General features: G+C 37.6%; 1 pseudogene; it reads left to right on the top strand.

Moving 5' to 3' along the window:
• The first annotated feature begins 215 nt into the window (after nucleotides 1–215).
• Nucleotides 216–1,201, top strand: LOC138422510 (guanine nucleotide-binding protein subunit beta-5 pseudogene; annotated as a pseudogene).
• Nucleotides 1,202–17,769: the final 16,568 nt, after the last annotated feature.

Below are 17,769 nucleotides of genomic sequence, written 5' to 3'. Positions count from 1 at the left end.
AAAATTGGCAAGAAGGTTTATCACTTTCAAAATATTAAGGGACTATGTTAGCAGGAAAGGTTAAATCCATTGCTCTGGGATATGTGCCTGAGGATGGGGAGGCAGCTGGACCCACTACTACGGTGCTGTGGTCTGTGCCTTCGCAGCCTGCTAACTTGCATCCTGTTTCCCTCCAGGTGGGTTCCCGCGTGAAGACAGCAGGCGACAGGCTACATGAAAACGAGATGCTGGCGTCAATCAAGAGTGAGGCCGAGCCTCAAGGGCAAACTTGAGGAGGAGAAGGCCAAGCTGCCCGACTTGGAGCTGCACCAGGTGGCCAAGCACATGGAGGCCCCAGAGCAGTTTGTCATGAAGACCAGAAGGACCCTCACAGGCCGTGGGGACAAGGTTCTGTGCATGGACTGGTTCAAGAATAAGAGGAGGATGGTGACCTCCTTGCAGGATGGGAAGGTGGTAGTGTGGGATTCCTTCACTACTAACAAGGAGTGCACAGTCGCGATGAACTGCAAGTGGGTGGTGGCGTGTGCATACGCCCCGTCGGGACGTGTCACTGCATGCGGTGGTTTGGATAATAAGTGTTTCGTGTATCTACCGACGTTTGACAAAAATGAAAACATGGCTGCCAAAAAGAAGTCCGTTGCTATGCACACCGACTATCTGTCAGCTTGCAGCTTCACCAACTCTGATGTGCAGATTCTGACGGCCAGTGGCGACGGCACGTGTGCCTGTGGAACATGGAGAGCAGGCAGCTGCTGCAGTGCTTTTTATGGGCATGTGACTGACGTGCTTTGTTTGGACCTGGCCGCCTCAGAGACCTGGAACACCTTTTTGTTTGGAAGATGTGACAAGAAAGCCGTTGGGTGGGACATGTGCCCTGGACAGTGTGTGCAGGCCTTTCAAACACAAGAATCTGACATCAACAGTGTCTGATATTAACCTGGGTGGAGATGCCTTTGTTTCGGGATCAGATGATGCTGTGTGTTGCCTATATAGCCTCTGGGCAGCTTCCAGCTTGGACTTCTTCCTCAGTGTATCCTGCTGGATACAATGATTATACCATCAAAGTCTGGGATGTCCTCAAGGGGTCCCCAGTCACCTCTTGTTTGAACATGAAAACCATGTTAGTACTCTAAGAGTTTCCCCTGATGGCGCTGCCTTTTGCTCAGGATCATGAGATCATACCCTCAGAGCCTGGGCTTGATCACAGCGCTCATAGGTACCTGAGGATAGAATTTGAAATCATCACATGTAAATAGATCCTGCTTCTATAGGATCTGAGAGTTTATTGCAACTTAGCTTACAGGAGCAGCTCCATGACTGAAAGTTCACCAAGCATCTCCAACATTACTATCAAAACATTACCCTGGAAAGATCCCAAGGTAAGTCTTCAGCACTAGGAAAACATCCTCAAGTATAGTGTTAATTATTTTGAACTCTTTAAAAAATATATCTATTTTTAAAGTTATTCTAAGTTATATGAGTCTCAACTCAGTTTTGGTGCTGTAGGCTTCGCTGGTTGTTCAGTGGTAAAGAATCTGCAGGACACACAGGCTCAGTTCCTAGGTTGGGAAGATCCCTTGGAAAAGGAAATGGCAATCCATTCCAGTATTCTTGCCTGGGAAATCCCATGGAAAGGGGAGCGTGGCAGGCTACAGTCTATGGAGTTGCAAAAGAGTTGGACTCGGCTTTAGAGAATGTGAAATTGCCTTCCAAAATGGTTGTGTCTTTTTACAGTCTCATCAGTAGTGCATGCCAGTTCTCAGGGTCTTACAGTCTTGCCAGCACTGATGCTATCATATTAAAGAGAAAAAATTTTTGATTATAATCAGAGTAAAATGGTGTCTCACTCTGAACTTTGGTTCTAGTTTGGATTTCCCTGATTATTGATGAGGGCTTCCCAGGTGGTGCTAGTGGTAAAGAATATGCCTGCTAATTCAGGAGATGCAGGAGATATTGGTTGGATCCCTCGCTTGGGAAGATACCCTGGAGGAGGAAGTGGCAACCCATTCCAGTATTCTTGCCTGGAGAATCCCATGGACAGAGGAGCCTGGCGGGCTATAGTCCATGGGGTCATGAAGAGTCAGACATGGCTAAGCAACTGAGCATGCATGATGGTTGATAAAGGTGAGCACCTTTAAAGTCTTTATTTCTATTTTTATCTTCTTTTCATATAAGTGGCTAGAATTTCCGATACTTAAATTTTCCCCCAAATTTTCTACTGGTTTAATTTCAATTTTCACATTGATTTGAAGGCATTCTTTATGTCTTCACTAATTTTTTTTCAATTATTATGGTGCATTTAATTTCTGAAAGCTTGTGGGTTATGTAGTCACTCGTTATAATATTTTGGATAAGCATAATTTTAATTTCAGTGAAGACATATATTAGTCTTTTCCTTTGCAGTTTGTTTTCTTTTTGTCTGAAAAAAGAAATTTTTCTTTTTGTTTGAAAAATTTCTTCTTAACCCCCAGGTAACAGAGATAGTTCCCTTTTTCTTCTGAAATATTTTGTAACTTTGACATTCATGTTTAAATCTCTAATTCATCTGGCATTGATCTTTGTATGAAAGATTATGCAAGATTCTGATTTCATTTTTCTTCTATAAAATTGTTTACATACCATTTATTGAATAATTCCCCTCTCTTTCACATACTGTCAATGTCACTTCTATTAATAGTTTAGCTTTTATGTATCTGTGGGACTGCTTTGGGCTTGGTCCATTGGTCTGTCTGAGAGTACCATAGAGTTTATGTACTGATCTTTTTTTTTTTTTTTTTTTGCTGTTGTTAGAAAGAAAAGTCAGGACAAGAGTTTATAGAAAACTTGAACACATGGGAAATTTGAATGTCTTTACCTGTTTTCTTTGGGATTATAAGAAGTATTAAAAAGTTGTATATGTGCTATGTATGTGTGTGCGCAATTTTTTGAAAAAAAATTTATTTTTAATTGATTGATGATTGGTTTACAATATTGGTTTGACTTCTGTCATACATCAACACGAATTAACCATATATATGCATATATTCCCTCTCCTCAAACATACTTATATGATAGTGACCTTCCTGTTTAAAGTTGTTTTGCTTATCTCTAGTGCTGGCTATTATAAATTAATTATTACTTTTTCATGACTGGAGTTCTTTTCAGTTAGCTACTATAGAACAGATGGTATAGAACAGAAACCAGACTTAGTCTGGGCTAGCAGGAAATCTCCCTGGTTCTCAGTGGAACTCCATAGGATAAAAAATTGTGTGTGTGTATTTGTATGTGTGTATGTTTATGCTTGACCAAGGGATGGTAGGTACAGTGGTTTACTCAGGGCTTCTTCTCTGTCTTGCTGCAGTAGTTACAAAGAATGTGTCTATTTCTTCAGCTCTGTTTCCCTTGTAAATTCATTTTTCAACAGGGTAGCAGAAAGCTCTTGTAACTGGTTCCATCCCTTCTGTTGTAGGTGGTCCAAACTAGGGTTGTTGGTTTTAATTTCCTCTTTCTACCTGAGCTTTTTAGTGGTGAACACCTTGTCTCCTTTTTCCTTTTTTCCATTACCTTGGTCCAAGGTGCATTCCACTCAGTAGCCATTTTTCCTTTATTTTGAATTTGAGTATCAAGGGTTTTTGTTGTTATAAAAGGAAATTTCCATTTTATTTCCTTTCTTTCCTTGCTTTTGGTTGATTTCAGAAAGAAGATGGCAGCCCAGAGGTTTTTACATATCCAGTCTGAAATGTTAGCTTGATGTTTGAAGTCACTGACATAATTTATGTATCAGGCTTTATCTTTGATCGATATCAAACTCTAGAGACTATTTCCATAGGGAAAAAAAAATCTTAATATTACCTACACTGTGGAAAAGTTGTAATAGATCATAATGCAATCAAAAGTTTAAGGTAGAGTATTTTTGCAAATTTCAATTGCATTTTACAAAGTGCCTTTGCAAAAAGGTTTACTGGCATAATATATTTTTGAAATTCATGAATAAGTCCTAACACATTTATTGAAATATGCATCAGAGGAAAATCTAATATAATTTTTTATCATTTTCTATTTTTGGCAGCACAATATAGGCAGGAAGTATTTATTTAAGCATATACCACATCTCTAGTGCTGAGTATAAAGTAAGTCAGGAACTGACTTTTTAGCACTACAGAAGAAAATTACTAACTGGCTAAAACATATTGAGAATCTCAAAAGACCTACTAGAGATTATCTTTTAATATTTTGAAACATTTTACTTGAAAATAACCAGGAATATGTTTCGAATAGTGGATGCAGGTTTATAAACTCCTTATTTAATATGCTACTTATTTTAAGGTGATAAAATACCACAGAAGAGGAAAAATTGAGGCGAATTGTCTCAGCAAGGTTTCTTTATTTTAGGGGGTCCTAGATTTTAAAATACTCCTTAATCTCGTGATCAACTCTTTATGATTGGCTTCTTTCCTTATTGTCCTGTATCTTGGTTCAGTTAACTCCAGCTCTCTCTTTAGTTCTTTAATGCTTTTTTTGTTTTTTTCTAATTTTGTCCAACATTTTACTTCTTTGGGGGTTGCGGGGTTAATCTGAAATGTCTTGCTTACTGATACTGGATATGATAGCCTTGTTATATTTTATAAGACCTAGAATTTTAATGGCTGTCTTAATGACAATAATGCCCTAATAGTTGTCCTAATGGAGGTTGAGATTCTAATCATATGCTATAAAAAACTACATGGAGCCTTTAATCTTTTGCAGTGGCTGAAAAGCATTCAGAAGTATTCCTAAAGGTTCATTATGAAGAAATCTTAAGATTCAAGCTCTGTTTTATTTATGAATAAAGTTTTATATTTTATGAATATTCTATGGTTGGGTAATATGATTTTTTTTTCTTTTTTTAGCTGTAATTAATAAATGATTACATTTTGCTCAAAGAGATATCATTAAATCAATGGTATTCATTGCTATTGGTGGTGTCATAGTAGAAAAGATACTGTATTTTTGTATAATATATCTGGCTATAACATTTGCCCTTTATGAATATTCAACTGAATCTTCTAGTTAAGTTGTGTTAATTATTGTCCTCAGAGAGCTATTGAATTCAGTGGTACCTGTGTAATGAGATCTTAAAGTATTCCTAGTGATGAGATCTCCCGAAAAATTCCTGAACTAATCTTATTTCCAGCCAATAATAATTTCTTCCAAAAGAAGTCATTTACTTTAGAACACTATAAAACAAAATCTTTAAGAGTTATAAAGGTTTAGCATAAAGGATACTATTTATCTTTGATTTAACAAATATTTGATTGTTATGAAAATGTTAGGTACAGGAGATTTTCAGTAAATAAAACAAATCTTGCCTCAACTTTTATATATATATATATACATATTTGGCTTAGAGTCTATTATAATTTCACTAGTCTCTAGTAAAAATTCCTCAATTTTTGTCAAGTCTAATTAACTCAAGATTCAGGATTTCTCATAAAACTCTAATATATTCCTCCTTGGACTTAAATAGTATCTAAGAGCCTAATATCTTTATGAGAATTAATTAGCTTTATTACTGAAGCATGAGACTGCTTAACTTGGTATGAAGTTCCTGGTTTCAGGTTCTGTAATTCATGATATTGTAATAGTTAGATTCTTGCTTTTTATTATCTTAAGGCTGTTCTTATCTTTGTGAGAAGATGGGAATGAGTCTTTGTCAGTTCTTGTGGACCTAGGGAGTATAGGAGGCAAGAAGCAGATGTATTTTAAGAGAGAGAATGAAGCAGTGGAAATAGCAAAGGTGCGGAATCAGGCGAGGACTGAAATTCTTGCAGTGCCACTTATTGAATGAATTTCAACAAATCATTTGATCTCTTGAGCCTCAATTTATTTGTCTATAAATTAAGAATTATAATGCTACCTTGGTGGGTTTGAGAGTACCAAACAATATAATGTATATGAGTATATTGCTCATGGTAACAGCTATAAATATCCTAACTGCCACCACCTCTTTCTCTCTGCCCCCCAGCCCCAAGGTGGTACCAAATCACAAGTTCCAAACCAAACATGGAGAAATGTTGTTTTCTCCTTTCTCTCTTTCTGAAATCTCTTTTCTAGGCTTAACATTAAGGTACCTGATGAAAATGTTGCACTCTCTGCCAAGAAGATCATTAAAGTTATCTAGTTGGAAATTAAATGATAAACTTGCTTCACTCTGGGATATGAAACTTGTGGATAGGAGGTCAAATTTCTCTTGTTAGGAAAAGAATAATAATAGCTCTTGGCTGTTTAGGTTGAAATAATATGTTTTCTCTGATAGTTAATCTGATAATAAAAGGCTGTGGCTAGTTCTTATAAGAGTCAGGTAAATTTTGCAGACTAAGAAAAGCTCTGTTTGGTGGTAACAGTTCAAGCTTGAATAACTTTATACTGATGTAGCAAGAGCTAATTCATCAGAATTCAACTAAACAAATGGGCAGTCTATGAATCTGATGTAACTGGTGATTTTACATTTAAATATATAATAAGGTGGAAAAGAAATTGCTACTGTATCATAATTTGCTTTGGAGAAGCTGAGTTTGAACAAGCTGATCTCAATTTGACTCTTGATTTTCATGCTGGTTTATCTAATTTCAAGAAAAATTACTGATCCAAGTTCATTGGAAGAAATTACTTTCCACACCATGAGCTCTTTTTCAGACTAATGTTCAAATGAACTACAACAAGGTAAATGTTTTTCAACAGAACACAATAGAGCACTGGAGAGAAAATTAGTAATTTTTCTAATGTCTATAAAGTGAAAATATATCTTTTAATTATGAATTTAACTTTAAGAATAACTTGATCACATTTATAAATAATAGTCCAACAAAAGAGTTCAACTTAGTTTTTAAGAGTTGAATGATGAACATTAAAAAGCCATTTTTGACAAATGTTTGGCATAGGCATTGGCATGAAGTTCTTGTTATTTTTTCAGCTTTTGGTCTGATTCTGCTGCTAATCTTTCTTATGACTAAGCAAGGTACTTGAACAGAATCTTTCTATTACATGCTCTCATGTTTAAAATCAGCATATGCCATTTAAAGAAAGGATTTTTACATCTGATAGTTATGGGCTTGAATTAAGTCCATTATTTACTAGTTGTGTTATTTTAAATTTATTTTTAAGAGTTAACCACTGTTATTTCAGGTACTTTTAGGTAGCAGAGTAAGACATTTAAATATTTTACATAGATATAAATGCAAACATATGAAACACATTGACATATATATGGTAATTCTATACATGTAGTTTTTGTTTTTTGTATTCTGCCTTTTTTGTATTACAACATGTGTAAACATGTCTTTCACTAGATATTTTTGTATTATATTTATTCCTTGTTTTTGGACATATTGGTAATTTTTAACTTTTTTATCCCCTTCAGCTTTATTGAGACATAATTGACATATCAGTATAAAATTAGTAAGTTTAAGGTATACATTAGTTGTTTTGATATAAGTGTATATTGCAGAACAATTACTACAGTAAGGTTAGTTAATCCATTGCCTCACATAGATATAATTTTTTGTTGGTAGTGATAAAAACTTTAAATCTTTTCTCAGTATTTTCAAATAAGCAATAACATATTGTTAACTGTGGTTACCATTCTCTATATTACTTATTCATCCCCAGAACTTATTCATTTTATCCTTAGAAATTTATACCTTATAACTCCCTTCTCCTATTTCCCACACACCCACACCTGGCAACCACCAATTTGTTCTTTCGTTTTTTAGATTCCACATGAAATCATATAGTATTTCTATTTCACCATCTGACTTATTTCACCTAGCATAATGCCTTTAGACTTCATCTAAGTCTTTGCAAATGACAGGATTTCCTTCTTTTTTAAAAGGTTGAATAGTATTCAGTTGTATGTATGTACCACAACTTTGTCCATTCATCCATCAATGAACTCTTAGGTTCATTCTAGTCTTGGCTATTGTAAATCACTGTCGGCTCTAGGTGAGTGAATACACCATTGTGATTCTCTGGGTCGTGAAGATCTTTTTTGTACAGTTCTGTATTCTTGCCACCTCTTCTTAATATCTTCTGCTTCTGTTAGGTCCAGACCATTTCTGTCCTTTATCGAGCCCATCTCTGCATGAAATGTTCCCTTGGTATCTCTAATTTTCTTGAACAGATCTCTAGTCTTTCCCATTGTATTATTTTCCTCTATTTGTTTGCACTGATCACTGAGGAAAGCTTTCTTATCTCTCCTTGCTATTCTTTGGAACTCTGCATTCAGATGCTTATATCTTTCATTTTCTCCTTTGCTGTTTGCTTCTCTTCTTTTCACAGCTAGTTGTAAGGCCTCCTCAGACAGCCATTTTGCTTTCCTGCATTTCTTTTTCTTGGGGATGGTCTTGATCCCTGTCTTCTGTACAATGTCATGAACCACTGTCCATAGTTCATCAGGCACTCTATCAGATCTAGTCCCTTAAATCTATTTGTCACTTCCACTGTATAATCATAAGGGATTTGATTTAGGTTATACCTGATTGGCCTAGTGGTTTTCTCTACTTTCTTCAATTTAAGTCTGAATTTGGCAATAAGGAGTTCATGATCTGAGCCACAGTCAGCTCCCAGTCTTGTTCTTCTGTGCAAGAATACACAGAAGAACTGTACAAAAAAGATCTTCATGACCCAGATGATCATGATGGTGTGATCACTCACCTAAAGCCAGACATCCTGGAATGTGAAGTCAAGCGGGCCTTAGGAAGCATCGCTATGAATAAAGCTAGTGGAGGTGATGAAATTCCAATTGAGCTATTTCAAATCCTAAAGGATGATGCTGTGAAAGTGCTGTACTCAATATGCCAGCAAATTTGGAAAACTCAGCAGTGGCCACAGGACTGGAAAAGGTCAGTTTTCATTCTAATCTCAAAGAAAGGCACTGCCAAAGAATGCTCAAACTGCCACACAATTGCACTCATCTCAAGGCAGTGGCACCCCACTCCAGTACTCTTGCCTGGAAAATCCCATGGATGGAGGAGCCTGGTAGGCTGCAGTCCATGGGGTCGCTAAGAGTCGGACATGACTGAGCGACTTCACTTCACTTTCACTTTTCACTTTCATGCATTGGAGAAGGAAATGACAACCCACTCCAGTATTCTTGCCTGGAGAATCCCAGGGATGGGGGACCCCGGTGGGCTGCTGTCTATGGGGTTGCACAGAGTCGGACACAACTGAAGTGACTTAGCAGCAGCAGCAGCACATGCTAGTAAAGTAATGCTCATAATTCTCCAAGCTAGGCTTCAGCAATACATGAACCGTGAACTTCCAGATGTTCAAGCTGGTTTCAGAAAAGGCAGAGGAACCAGAGATCAAATTGCCAATATCTGCTGGATCATCAAAAAAGCAAGAGAGTTCCAAAAAATCATCTATTTCTGCTTTATTGACTATGCCAAAGCTTTTGACTGTGTGGATTACAATATACTGTGGAAAATTCTGAAAGAGATGGGAATACCAGACCACCTGACCTGCCTCTTGAGAAACCTGCATGCAGGTCAGGAAGCAACAGTTAGAACTGGACATGGAACAACATACTGGTTCCAAATAGGAAAAGGAGTACATCAAGGCTGTATATTGTCACCCTACTTATTTAACTTCTATGCAGAGTACATCATGAGAAATGCTGGGCTGGATGAAGCACAAGCTGGAATCAATATTGCAGGGTGAAATATCAATAACCTCAGATATTCAGATGGCACCACCCTTATGGCAGAAAGTAAAGAAGAACTAAAAAGCCTCTTGATGAAAGTGAAAGAGGAGAGTGAAAATGTTGGTTTAAAACTCAAAATTCAGAAAACGAAGATCATGGCATCTGGTCCAATCATTTCATGGCAAATAGATGGGGAAGCAGTGGAAATAGTGATAGAGTTTATTTTGGGGAGCTCCAAATCACTGCTGATGGTAACTGCAGCCATGAAATTAAAAGATGCTTGCTCCTTGGGAAAAAAGTTATGGCCAACCTGCTGCTACTGCTAAGTCACATCAGTCGTGTCTGACTCTGTGCAACCCCATAGACGGAAGTCCACCAGGCTCCTCTGTCCCTGGGATTCTCCAGGCAAGAACACTGGAGTGGGTTGCCATTTCCTTCTCCAATACATGAAAGTGAAAAGTGAAAGTGAAGTCGCTCAGTCGTGTCCGACTTTTAGCGGCCCCATGGACTTTAGCCTTCCAGGCTCCTCCGTCCATGGGATTTCCGAGGCAAGAGTACTGGAGTGGGGTGCCATTGCCTTCTCCAATGACCAGCCTAGACAGTATATTAAACAAGCAGAGACATTATTATGCCAACAAAGGTCCATCTAGTCAAGGCTATGATTTTTCCAGTGGTCATATATGGATGTGAGAGTTGGACTGTGAAGAAAGCTGAGCGACAAAGAATTAATGCTTTTGAACTGTGGTGCTGGAGAAGACTCTTGAGAGTCCCTTGGACTGCAAGGAGATCCAACCAGTCCATCCTAAAGGAGATCAGTCATGGGTGTTCATTGGAAGGACTGATGCTGAAGCAGAAAGTCTAGTACTTTGGCTACCTGATGCGAAACACTGACTCATTTGAAAAGACCCTGATGCTGGGAAAGATTGAAGGCAGGAGGAGAAGAGGACGACAGAGGATGAGATGGCTGGATGGCATCACCGACTCAATGGATATGAGTCTGAGTAAACTCTGGGGTTTATGATGGACAGGGAGGCCTAGTGTGCTGCAGTCCATGGGGTCGCAGAGAGTCTGACACGACTGAGTGACTGAACTGAACTGACTGTAAGTCATGCTGCAATGAACACAGGAGTACAAAATCTTTTTGAGATAGTGATTTTGTTTCCTTTGGATTTATGCCAAGGATTATATATGATTGTCAAATCATATGGTGGTTCTATTTTTAATTTTTTTGAGGAATGTACATACTATTTTCCATAGTGTCTGCACCAGTTTATATCCTCATCATCAGTACATGAAAGTTCTGCTTTCTCCACATCCTAGCAAAAACTTGTCATTTGTTGTCTTTTTGATAATAGTCATTCCAAAATGTGTGAAGTGATACCTTCTGGTTTTGATTTGAACTTCCCTGAGAATAGTGATGTTAAACACCTCTTTATCTACCTGTTGGTCACTTGTATGTCCTCTTTAGAAAAATCTCTGTTCATTGAAAGACTCAATAATGTTAAAAGATTGAAAAAACACTGAGATGACTGCAGAGAAAAAAGCATTTAAATACGAAATTAATATTGAAAATACTTTAAAAATCTGTATATTTGGAAATTAAATGTCCACTTTTAAATGATGAGTGGGTGTATCTAAGAAGCTATAGCAAGGAAAATTAGAAAACATTTGTAACAGAATAAAAATGAAAAGAGTATTTATCAGAAATTTTTGCAGCTGAAGCTGCTCAATGTAACTAAATACGATGTGGAATCTTGAATAAGGTCTGAAAACAAATACCAGTCACTAGCATGAACGTCTGTGAAATTCTGAAAAAGTCTGGACTTTTGTTAATAATACTGTATTATATGTTAATTTCCTGTTTTTTTTGTTGTTGTTGTTATTACAACATAATATTTCTTTATATTCTCAGAACTGGATTTGAAATTTCAAGCTTCAATGGCTAAGTCAAAGATCTCTCTTGGTAATGTCACATTACACTCTAAAATATGTGGGTTATTTTCAAATATCTTTTGATGCTGATTTCCCACATAATTCCACAGTGATAATAGACTTTGTATGATTTCAGTACCTTTTGACCATGAAATTTTTGCATTTTGTTTTATGTCTTTAGATATGTTTCAGTGTATTCTGGTTTATAATCTGTGGGAACTTGAATAGAATTTGTTTACTACTATAGTGTGTAAATTGTATAAATCTTAATTATGTTGCTCATACTGCTTTTCAGGTCTGACTATATCCTTCTACTTTTCTGTCTATTCATTCTATTAATTTTTGAGAGTTTAATGTAGAAATCCCAACTTTAAAATCTTAAACCATCCTCTTAAAAATTGCTATAGTAGAATTATATGTAACTTTGTTCTGTATTTTCCAAGTCTCCTATAAATGTGTTGTCATACTTTCATGATTTAAACAATAGAAAAGAGAAAAAGAAGCCACTGTGTGCTCAGTTATTCAGTTGTGTCCGACTCTTTGCAACCCTATGGACTATAACCCACCAGGCTCCTCTGTTCATGGAATTTCCCAGGCAATAATACCAGAGTGGGTTGCCATTTCCTAATCCAGGGGATCTTTCTGACCTGGGGATCAAATTCGAGTCTCTTGTATCTCCTGCACTGGGAGGTGGATTTTTTTTTTTTTAAACCACTGAGCCACCTGGGAAGCCCTCATAATTTAATAATGAAAAAAAGAAAGAAAAAAAGAAAAAATGTCTATTCAGATTCTTTGACCATTTAAAAATTGGATTATTTATTATTTGAGTTGTATAAATTCCTTGTATATTTTGGACATTATTCCCTTATCAGGTGTGTACTTTGCAAATACTTTCTCCAATTGTATAAGTTGCCTTTTCATTTGGTTTATTTTTCTTTTGATATGCAAAAGTTTTTAGTTTTGATTATTATAGTTTTGAATGTAGTTTGAAATCAGGAAGTGCGATGGGTCCAGTTTTGTTACTTTTGGTACCAGAATGTGTGTGCATATTAGTCACTCAGCCATGTCCAACTCTTTGTGACCCCATGAATTGTATCCAGTCAGGCTCCTTTGTCCATGGGATTTTCCAGGCAAGAATACTAGAGTGGATTGCCATTTTCTTTTCCAGGGGATCTTCCCGACCCAGGGATTGAACCCTGGGTCTTCTGCATTTCAGGCAGGTTCTTTACCATCTGTGCCACCAGGGAAATCCTTTTTATATCAGGGGATATGATAACCAACTCAAGATATTGCATTAGGGACTTCTTTGGTAGTCCAGTGGTTAAGACTCTGAGTTTCCAACACAGGGGACACCGATTTGATCTCTCATTAGGGAACTACTATCCTGTGTACCTCTTGGCGCCTCCAAAAATAAAAAATAATATTTTTAAAAGATAATTGGCAAAATAATTGAAATTCAAATAACAAAAAGAAGAAATCACATCAGGCAGGGCAGCTATAATTGGAGTCACCACCTATTTAAGATTATGATCATACACTGTCAGTCTCCAGTATCCTAAACAACCCTGAGGAATGGCCAGATGTGGGATTAAATACTGATCTATGGCCAGTTATCCAGTTGGACAGTCAGGGATTTTAAAAAGACATGATTGGAAAATTGGTGACAAGGAGATTTAGGGAAGAGGTACATAGATAGTCCTCCATGAACGGGTAACAAATGTGAAGATATTAGTGTTCATGTGAGTGCTCACCAAAGGTGACCTTAGTAGAGGATGGTTTTAATAATAAAGTGGATAGATGACCCATTCTATGGATACTTATCAGCCTTGTTCTCCATTCATCCTTGTTATCACCCAGTGGGCTCGTGACTAAAGTGATCATGGTGTCAGGGATGGAGGTGATGTGTGGGTTCTAGCACGTGGACTTCTCAGGAAGGTCTGCTTGGTTCCAGGCACTGCTGAGAGTGTAATCCAGAAACAGCAGAGACCAACACTGAATCCCCAGTAAGGCATCATTCCCTGGGTGATCAGTCAGCTACCTGGTAGCAGACTGATTAATTCAGACTCCTTCTACTGTGGAAGGGCCAGTGTTTTGCTCTTACTGGAATGGACACTCTAAATATAGCTTTGCAAGCCCTGAACTCAGTGCTTCTACGAAATTGCCATCTGTGGACTTATAGAATGTCTTATCTACCATCATGGCATTCCACACAGCACTGCTTCCAATCATGAAACTCACTTCCCAGCAAATAAAGCGCAGCAGTGGGCCCATGCTCATGGAACCCACTGGTCTTACCATGTTTCCTTCAGTCCTGAAGCAGCTGCCTTGATAGCACAGTGGAGTGGCCTTTTGAAGACTTGGTTACAGTGCCAGCTAGATGGCAAAACCTTGTAGGTCTGGGCAAGGTTTTTCAGAAGGCTGTGTATGTTCTGAACCAGCATCCAATATATGGTGTTCTTTCTCTTGTAGCCAAGGTTATTGGGGTCCGAGAATCTAGGAGTGGCACACTCACTATTACCCATAGTCACCATTAGCAAAATTTCTGTCCCCTCAGCTTTATGTTCTGCTGAATGCTCACCTAGACGTCTTAGTTTCAGAGGGAAGAATGTTTCCACCAGGAGGCACCATAATGATTCTATTGAAGAAGAAGTTAGGACTACATGGCCAATTTGGACGCCTCATTCCTCTGAATCAACAAGCAACGAAGGTAATGAGTGTGCTGGTTGGGGTGATTGCCCTTGACTAGCAAGGGGAAATTGGAATACTGCTACACAATGAGAGTAAGAAGGAATATAGCAGATCCCTTAGGGCATTTCTTAGTGTTACCATCGCTGTGATTAAGGTCAACAGAAAACTACAACAACTCAAGTCAGGCAGCACTGCTAATGGCTCTGACCCTTCAGGAAGGAAGGTTTAGGTCACCTTACCAGTTATAAAACTATGACTACCTGAGATGCTTGCTGAAGTCTGAGGGAACATAAATTGAGTAATGGAAGAATGTAGTTCCACTATGAATACTTTTCCACACACACACACACACACACACACACATATATGTCACACACAAATGTATTTGCAATACTTCTGTTTTCTTCTTTTATACCTTTATCATGTAACATACATTGATTTTATATTGTCATGTTTAAACATTTTTTATTTTACCACCTCTTCTGGGAAAAGAGTTTGTGTGATTTTTAGTTGTATGCACGCTGTTGTATCATGTTAGGTAGAATTATGACTTTGGTATTATTTTTATTTGGAAATAAGAACATGTGTTTGAGTGTCAAGTTGACAAAGGGTGGATTTGTGATGACTAGTTTTGTGTGTCAACTTGACTGGGTCATGGAGAGCCTGGATAGATGGTTAAACATTTCTGAGTGTATTTGTGAGGGTGTTTCTGCATGAGACTAATACTCGAAACTGTATACCTAGTATGGGTGGGCCTCATTCAATCCATTGAGGGCTTAAATAGAACAAAAAGGCCAAGTAAGAAAGAATTCACTTGCTCTCTGTCTGACAGCTTGAGTGTGAGCATAGGTTTTCTCTTGACCTTGGAAAGTGAAAGTGAAAGTCATTCAGTCATGTCTGACTCTTTGTGACCCTATGGGCTATACAGTCCATGGAATTCTCCAGGCCAGAATACTGGAGTGCACAGCTGTTCCCTTCTCCAGGGGATCTTCTTAACCCAAGGATCAAATCCAGGTGTCCCACATTGCAAGCAGATTCTTTCCCAGCTGAGCCACCAGGGAAGCCCCTTGCTCTGAGACTGGGACTTATATAATGGGTTCTCCTGGTTCTCAGTGCTTTGGATTTAGACCAGAATTTACAGCACTGGCCCTTGGTTTGGACTTGGACTGAAACTGCATCATTGGTTTTGTTGTTTCTCAGAACTTCAGCTTATATCTGGAACTCTGACTCTCATGGATTTCAACTTTGCTGATTACAGATAGTGGGACTTCTCAGTTTCTATAATCATGTGAGCCAATTCCTTATAATAAATCTCTTTTTATATATATATATATATATATATATATATATATATATATATACACATGTAAAACTACATGTTATTAATATTTAATAATTATATTATTATAGTGACAAAATAATTATACATTGTAATAATATTAAAAGGAATATATACCATATAAATTATGTATTATAATAAATCTATGTATATTTACTTATTTATTTTTATATGTATCATTTTAGTTCTGTTTCTCTAGAGAACACTGAGTAATGCAGTATTTTTTTTGTGGCAGTCTTAGATTACATTATAAACTTTTTTGGAGAGATTTATCTTATATAATTCTTCGCATCTCCAGTTTTAGCTTACTCCTCACATTAAATGTGGGTTAAGAAGTTTGGTTTACACAAACCCTGTGTCAGATTTTTAAATTATTAGATGGAGCACATCTTGGAGTTTTTCTTGATGCTGTCTCTAACCATGTAATTGTTGAATATGTAGTGTCAATAAATGTTGGAAGTTTCCTTAAGTACATTATAAATAAATATTTACATTTGAGACAAAAGATATGCTGGTAGGAAATCATATCTGTTCAATGAAGCCAGAAAATTCATTAGGCAATCTTCTATTAGTTTAGTTCCAGACACATTATTCTCTAGAAAGAGTCTGCCAATATTAAACATTTTACTAATTCAGAATGCCTTCTCAGGTCATGTTAATAAGTTTTATTGAAAGAGGAAAATGTATATGATACTCAAAGAACTACTGCTATAGGATGTTTAACTTTTTATCCATATGGAGGTCATGGCCATGCTTTAGGCATTTTACAAGGTTTAATTCTTTGTTTCTAAAAATAAAAACAATGAGATGCATTGACATTCATAGCTATTATGTGTGAAATGAGGCAAATGAATTGTGACTTGTCTTATTGTAATGGAATATTTATGCCCTTTGGCAGTCCCAATTACCATGCCTCCCCCTAAGCCCTTAAGTGTTTCAGAAAATGAAATAAAGAAAGAAACAGGATTGGTTAGTTAGATTTTATAGTGTAGACCCAAAGCCAAAGTCACCTCAGAGGGCACTTGGATGTAGGGTGATGCCATCTCCTGCCCCCTAGGGGATCCTGTTACCTCCACAGGCAGAGCTGCCCTGGCAGATGGCCCTCTCTTTACAGAGGCTGACTGCAGTGAAGGGGGAAATTTAGAGATGAATTCCTAGTTACAATGTGGCCAACAGAGAGTTTATAACAAAAGAATAGGGCTGTCATGCATGGTTTGGCATATGACAATGGCAATTGTTCTTAGGATGCTTATAAACTGTTCTTGTTGGATGTGAATGGTCCAGCCAACCGGGGAAGTTTTCTCACACTTGGAGTCTGTCCACTTTCCTGCTGTGTAGGAAAGCAGTTATTCACTTTCTTTTTCTCTTTCTATTCTCTCCTGGCAGCCTATCAGATTAAAGTTATGAAGCCTCTTAGTTTAGTTAATGCCTCCAGCTAAGCTTGGGGAAGAAAGCAGGAGGCAGGAACCTGTCTTCCTAAGCAGAGTTAATCGGGGTGGGGGCACCCTTACCAGATGGAGTTTGACTCATGGAAAAGTCAATTGTTGCCTTTCATTTTCAGCAGGTATTGAGAAGAGTTGGATGAAGAGTTCACAGAGCAGCCTGGATAAAATGCAGCTGAGTGTAGAAAGAGGGAACAAGGAACTTCTGAGCCATGACGGATCAAAGGATGTTTGAGGCTGGGTTAGCACTTCAGAAGTATGACGTGAGCCACTCTGCTCATCTCCAGCCTCAAATGCTGATCCAACATTCTGGGATAACCTTTCATATGTAAAGCAAAAATGAGAACTATCTTTCTCATGAAATGCCTTGTTATTTCCAGTCTTTCATTAAGCTGGGACCTGTGAGCACAGAGAGAGGAAAAATACAATGATGAAGTTAAGCTGATATTTTTTTTGTGGAGCTGGAGCTCTTGTTAAAACTCAGATCCTTAAGTGTGAGTAGTGACTGCTTAAAACAAGTATTTCAGATGGAAGCCTTGCTTCTCCCAACTGAACTGATTTGCTGATCTGAGATCACTCTGGTTTGGAATTTTCTGAATAAAGAAATGAATGATAAAGAAAGAAAAAACAGAGGAGTACATGAATAAAATACCATTGCTGGAACTTCAATGCTATGAGCTTGCAATGCCATACTGAACAGGCAAAGAGGA

The sequence above is a fragment of the Ovis canadensis genome, chromosome 17 (genome assembly GCF_042477335.2).
Source record: "Ovis canadensis isolate MfBH-ARS-UI-01 breed Bighorn chromosome 17, ARS-UI_OviCan_v2, whole genome shotgun sequence".
NCBI classification, from domain to species: domain Eukaryota; kingdom Metazoa; phylum Chordata; class Mammalia; order Artiodactyla; family Bovidae; genus Ovis; species Ovis canadensis.
This window is presented reverse-complemented; position numbering and strand designations above follow the sequence as displayed.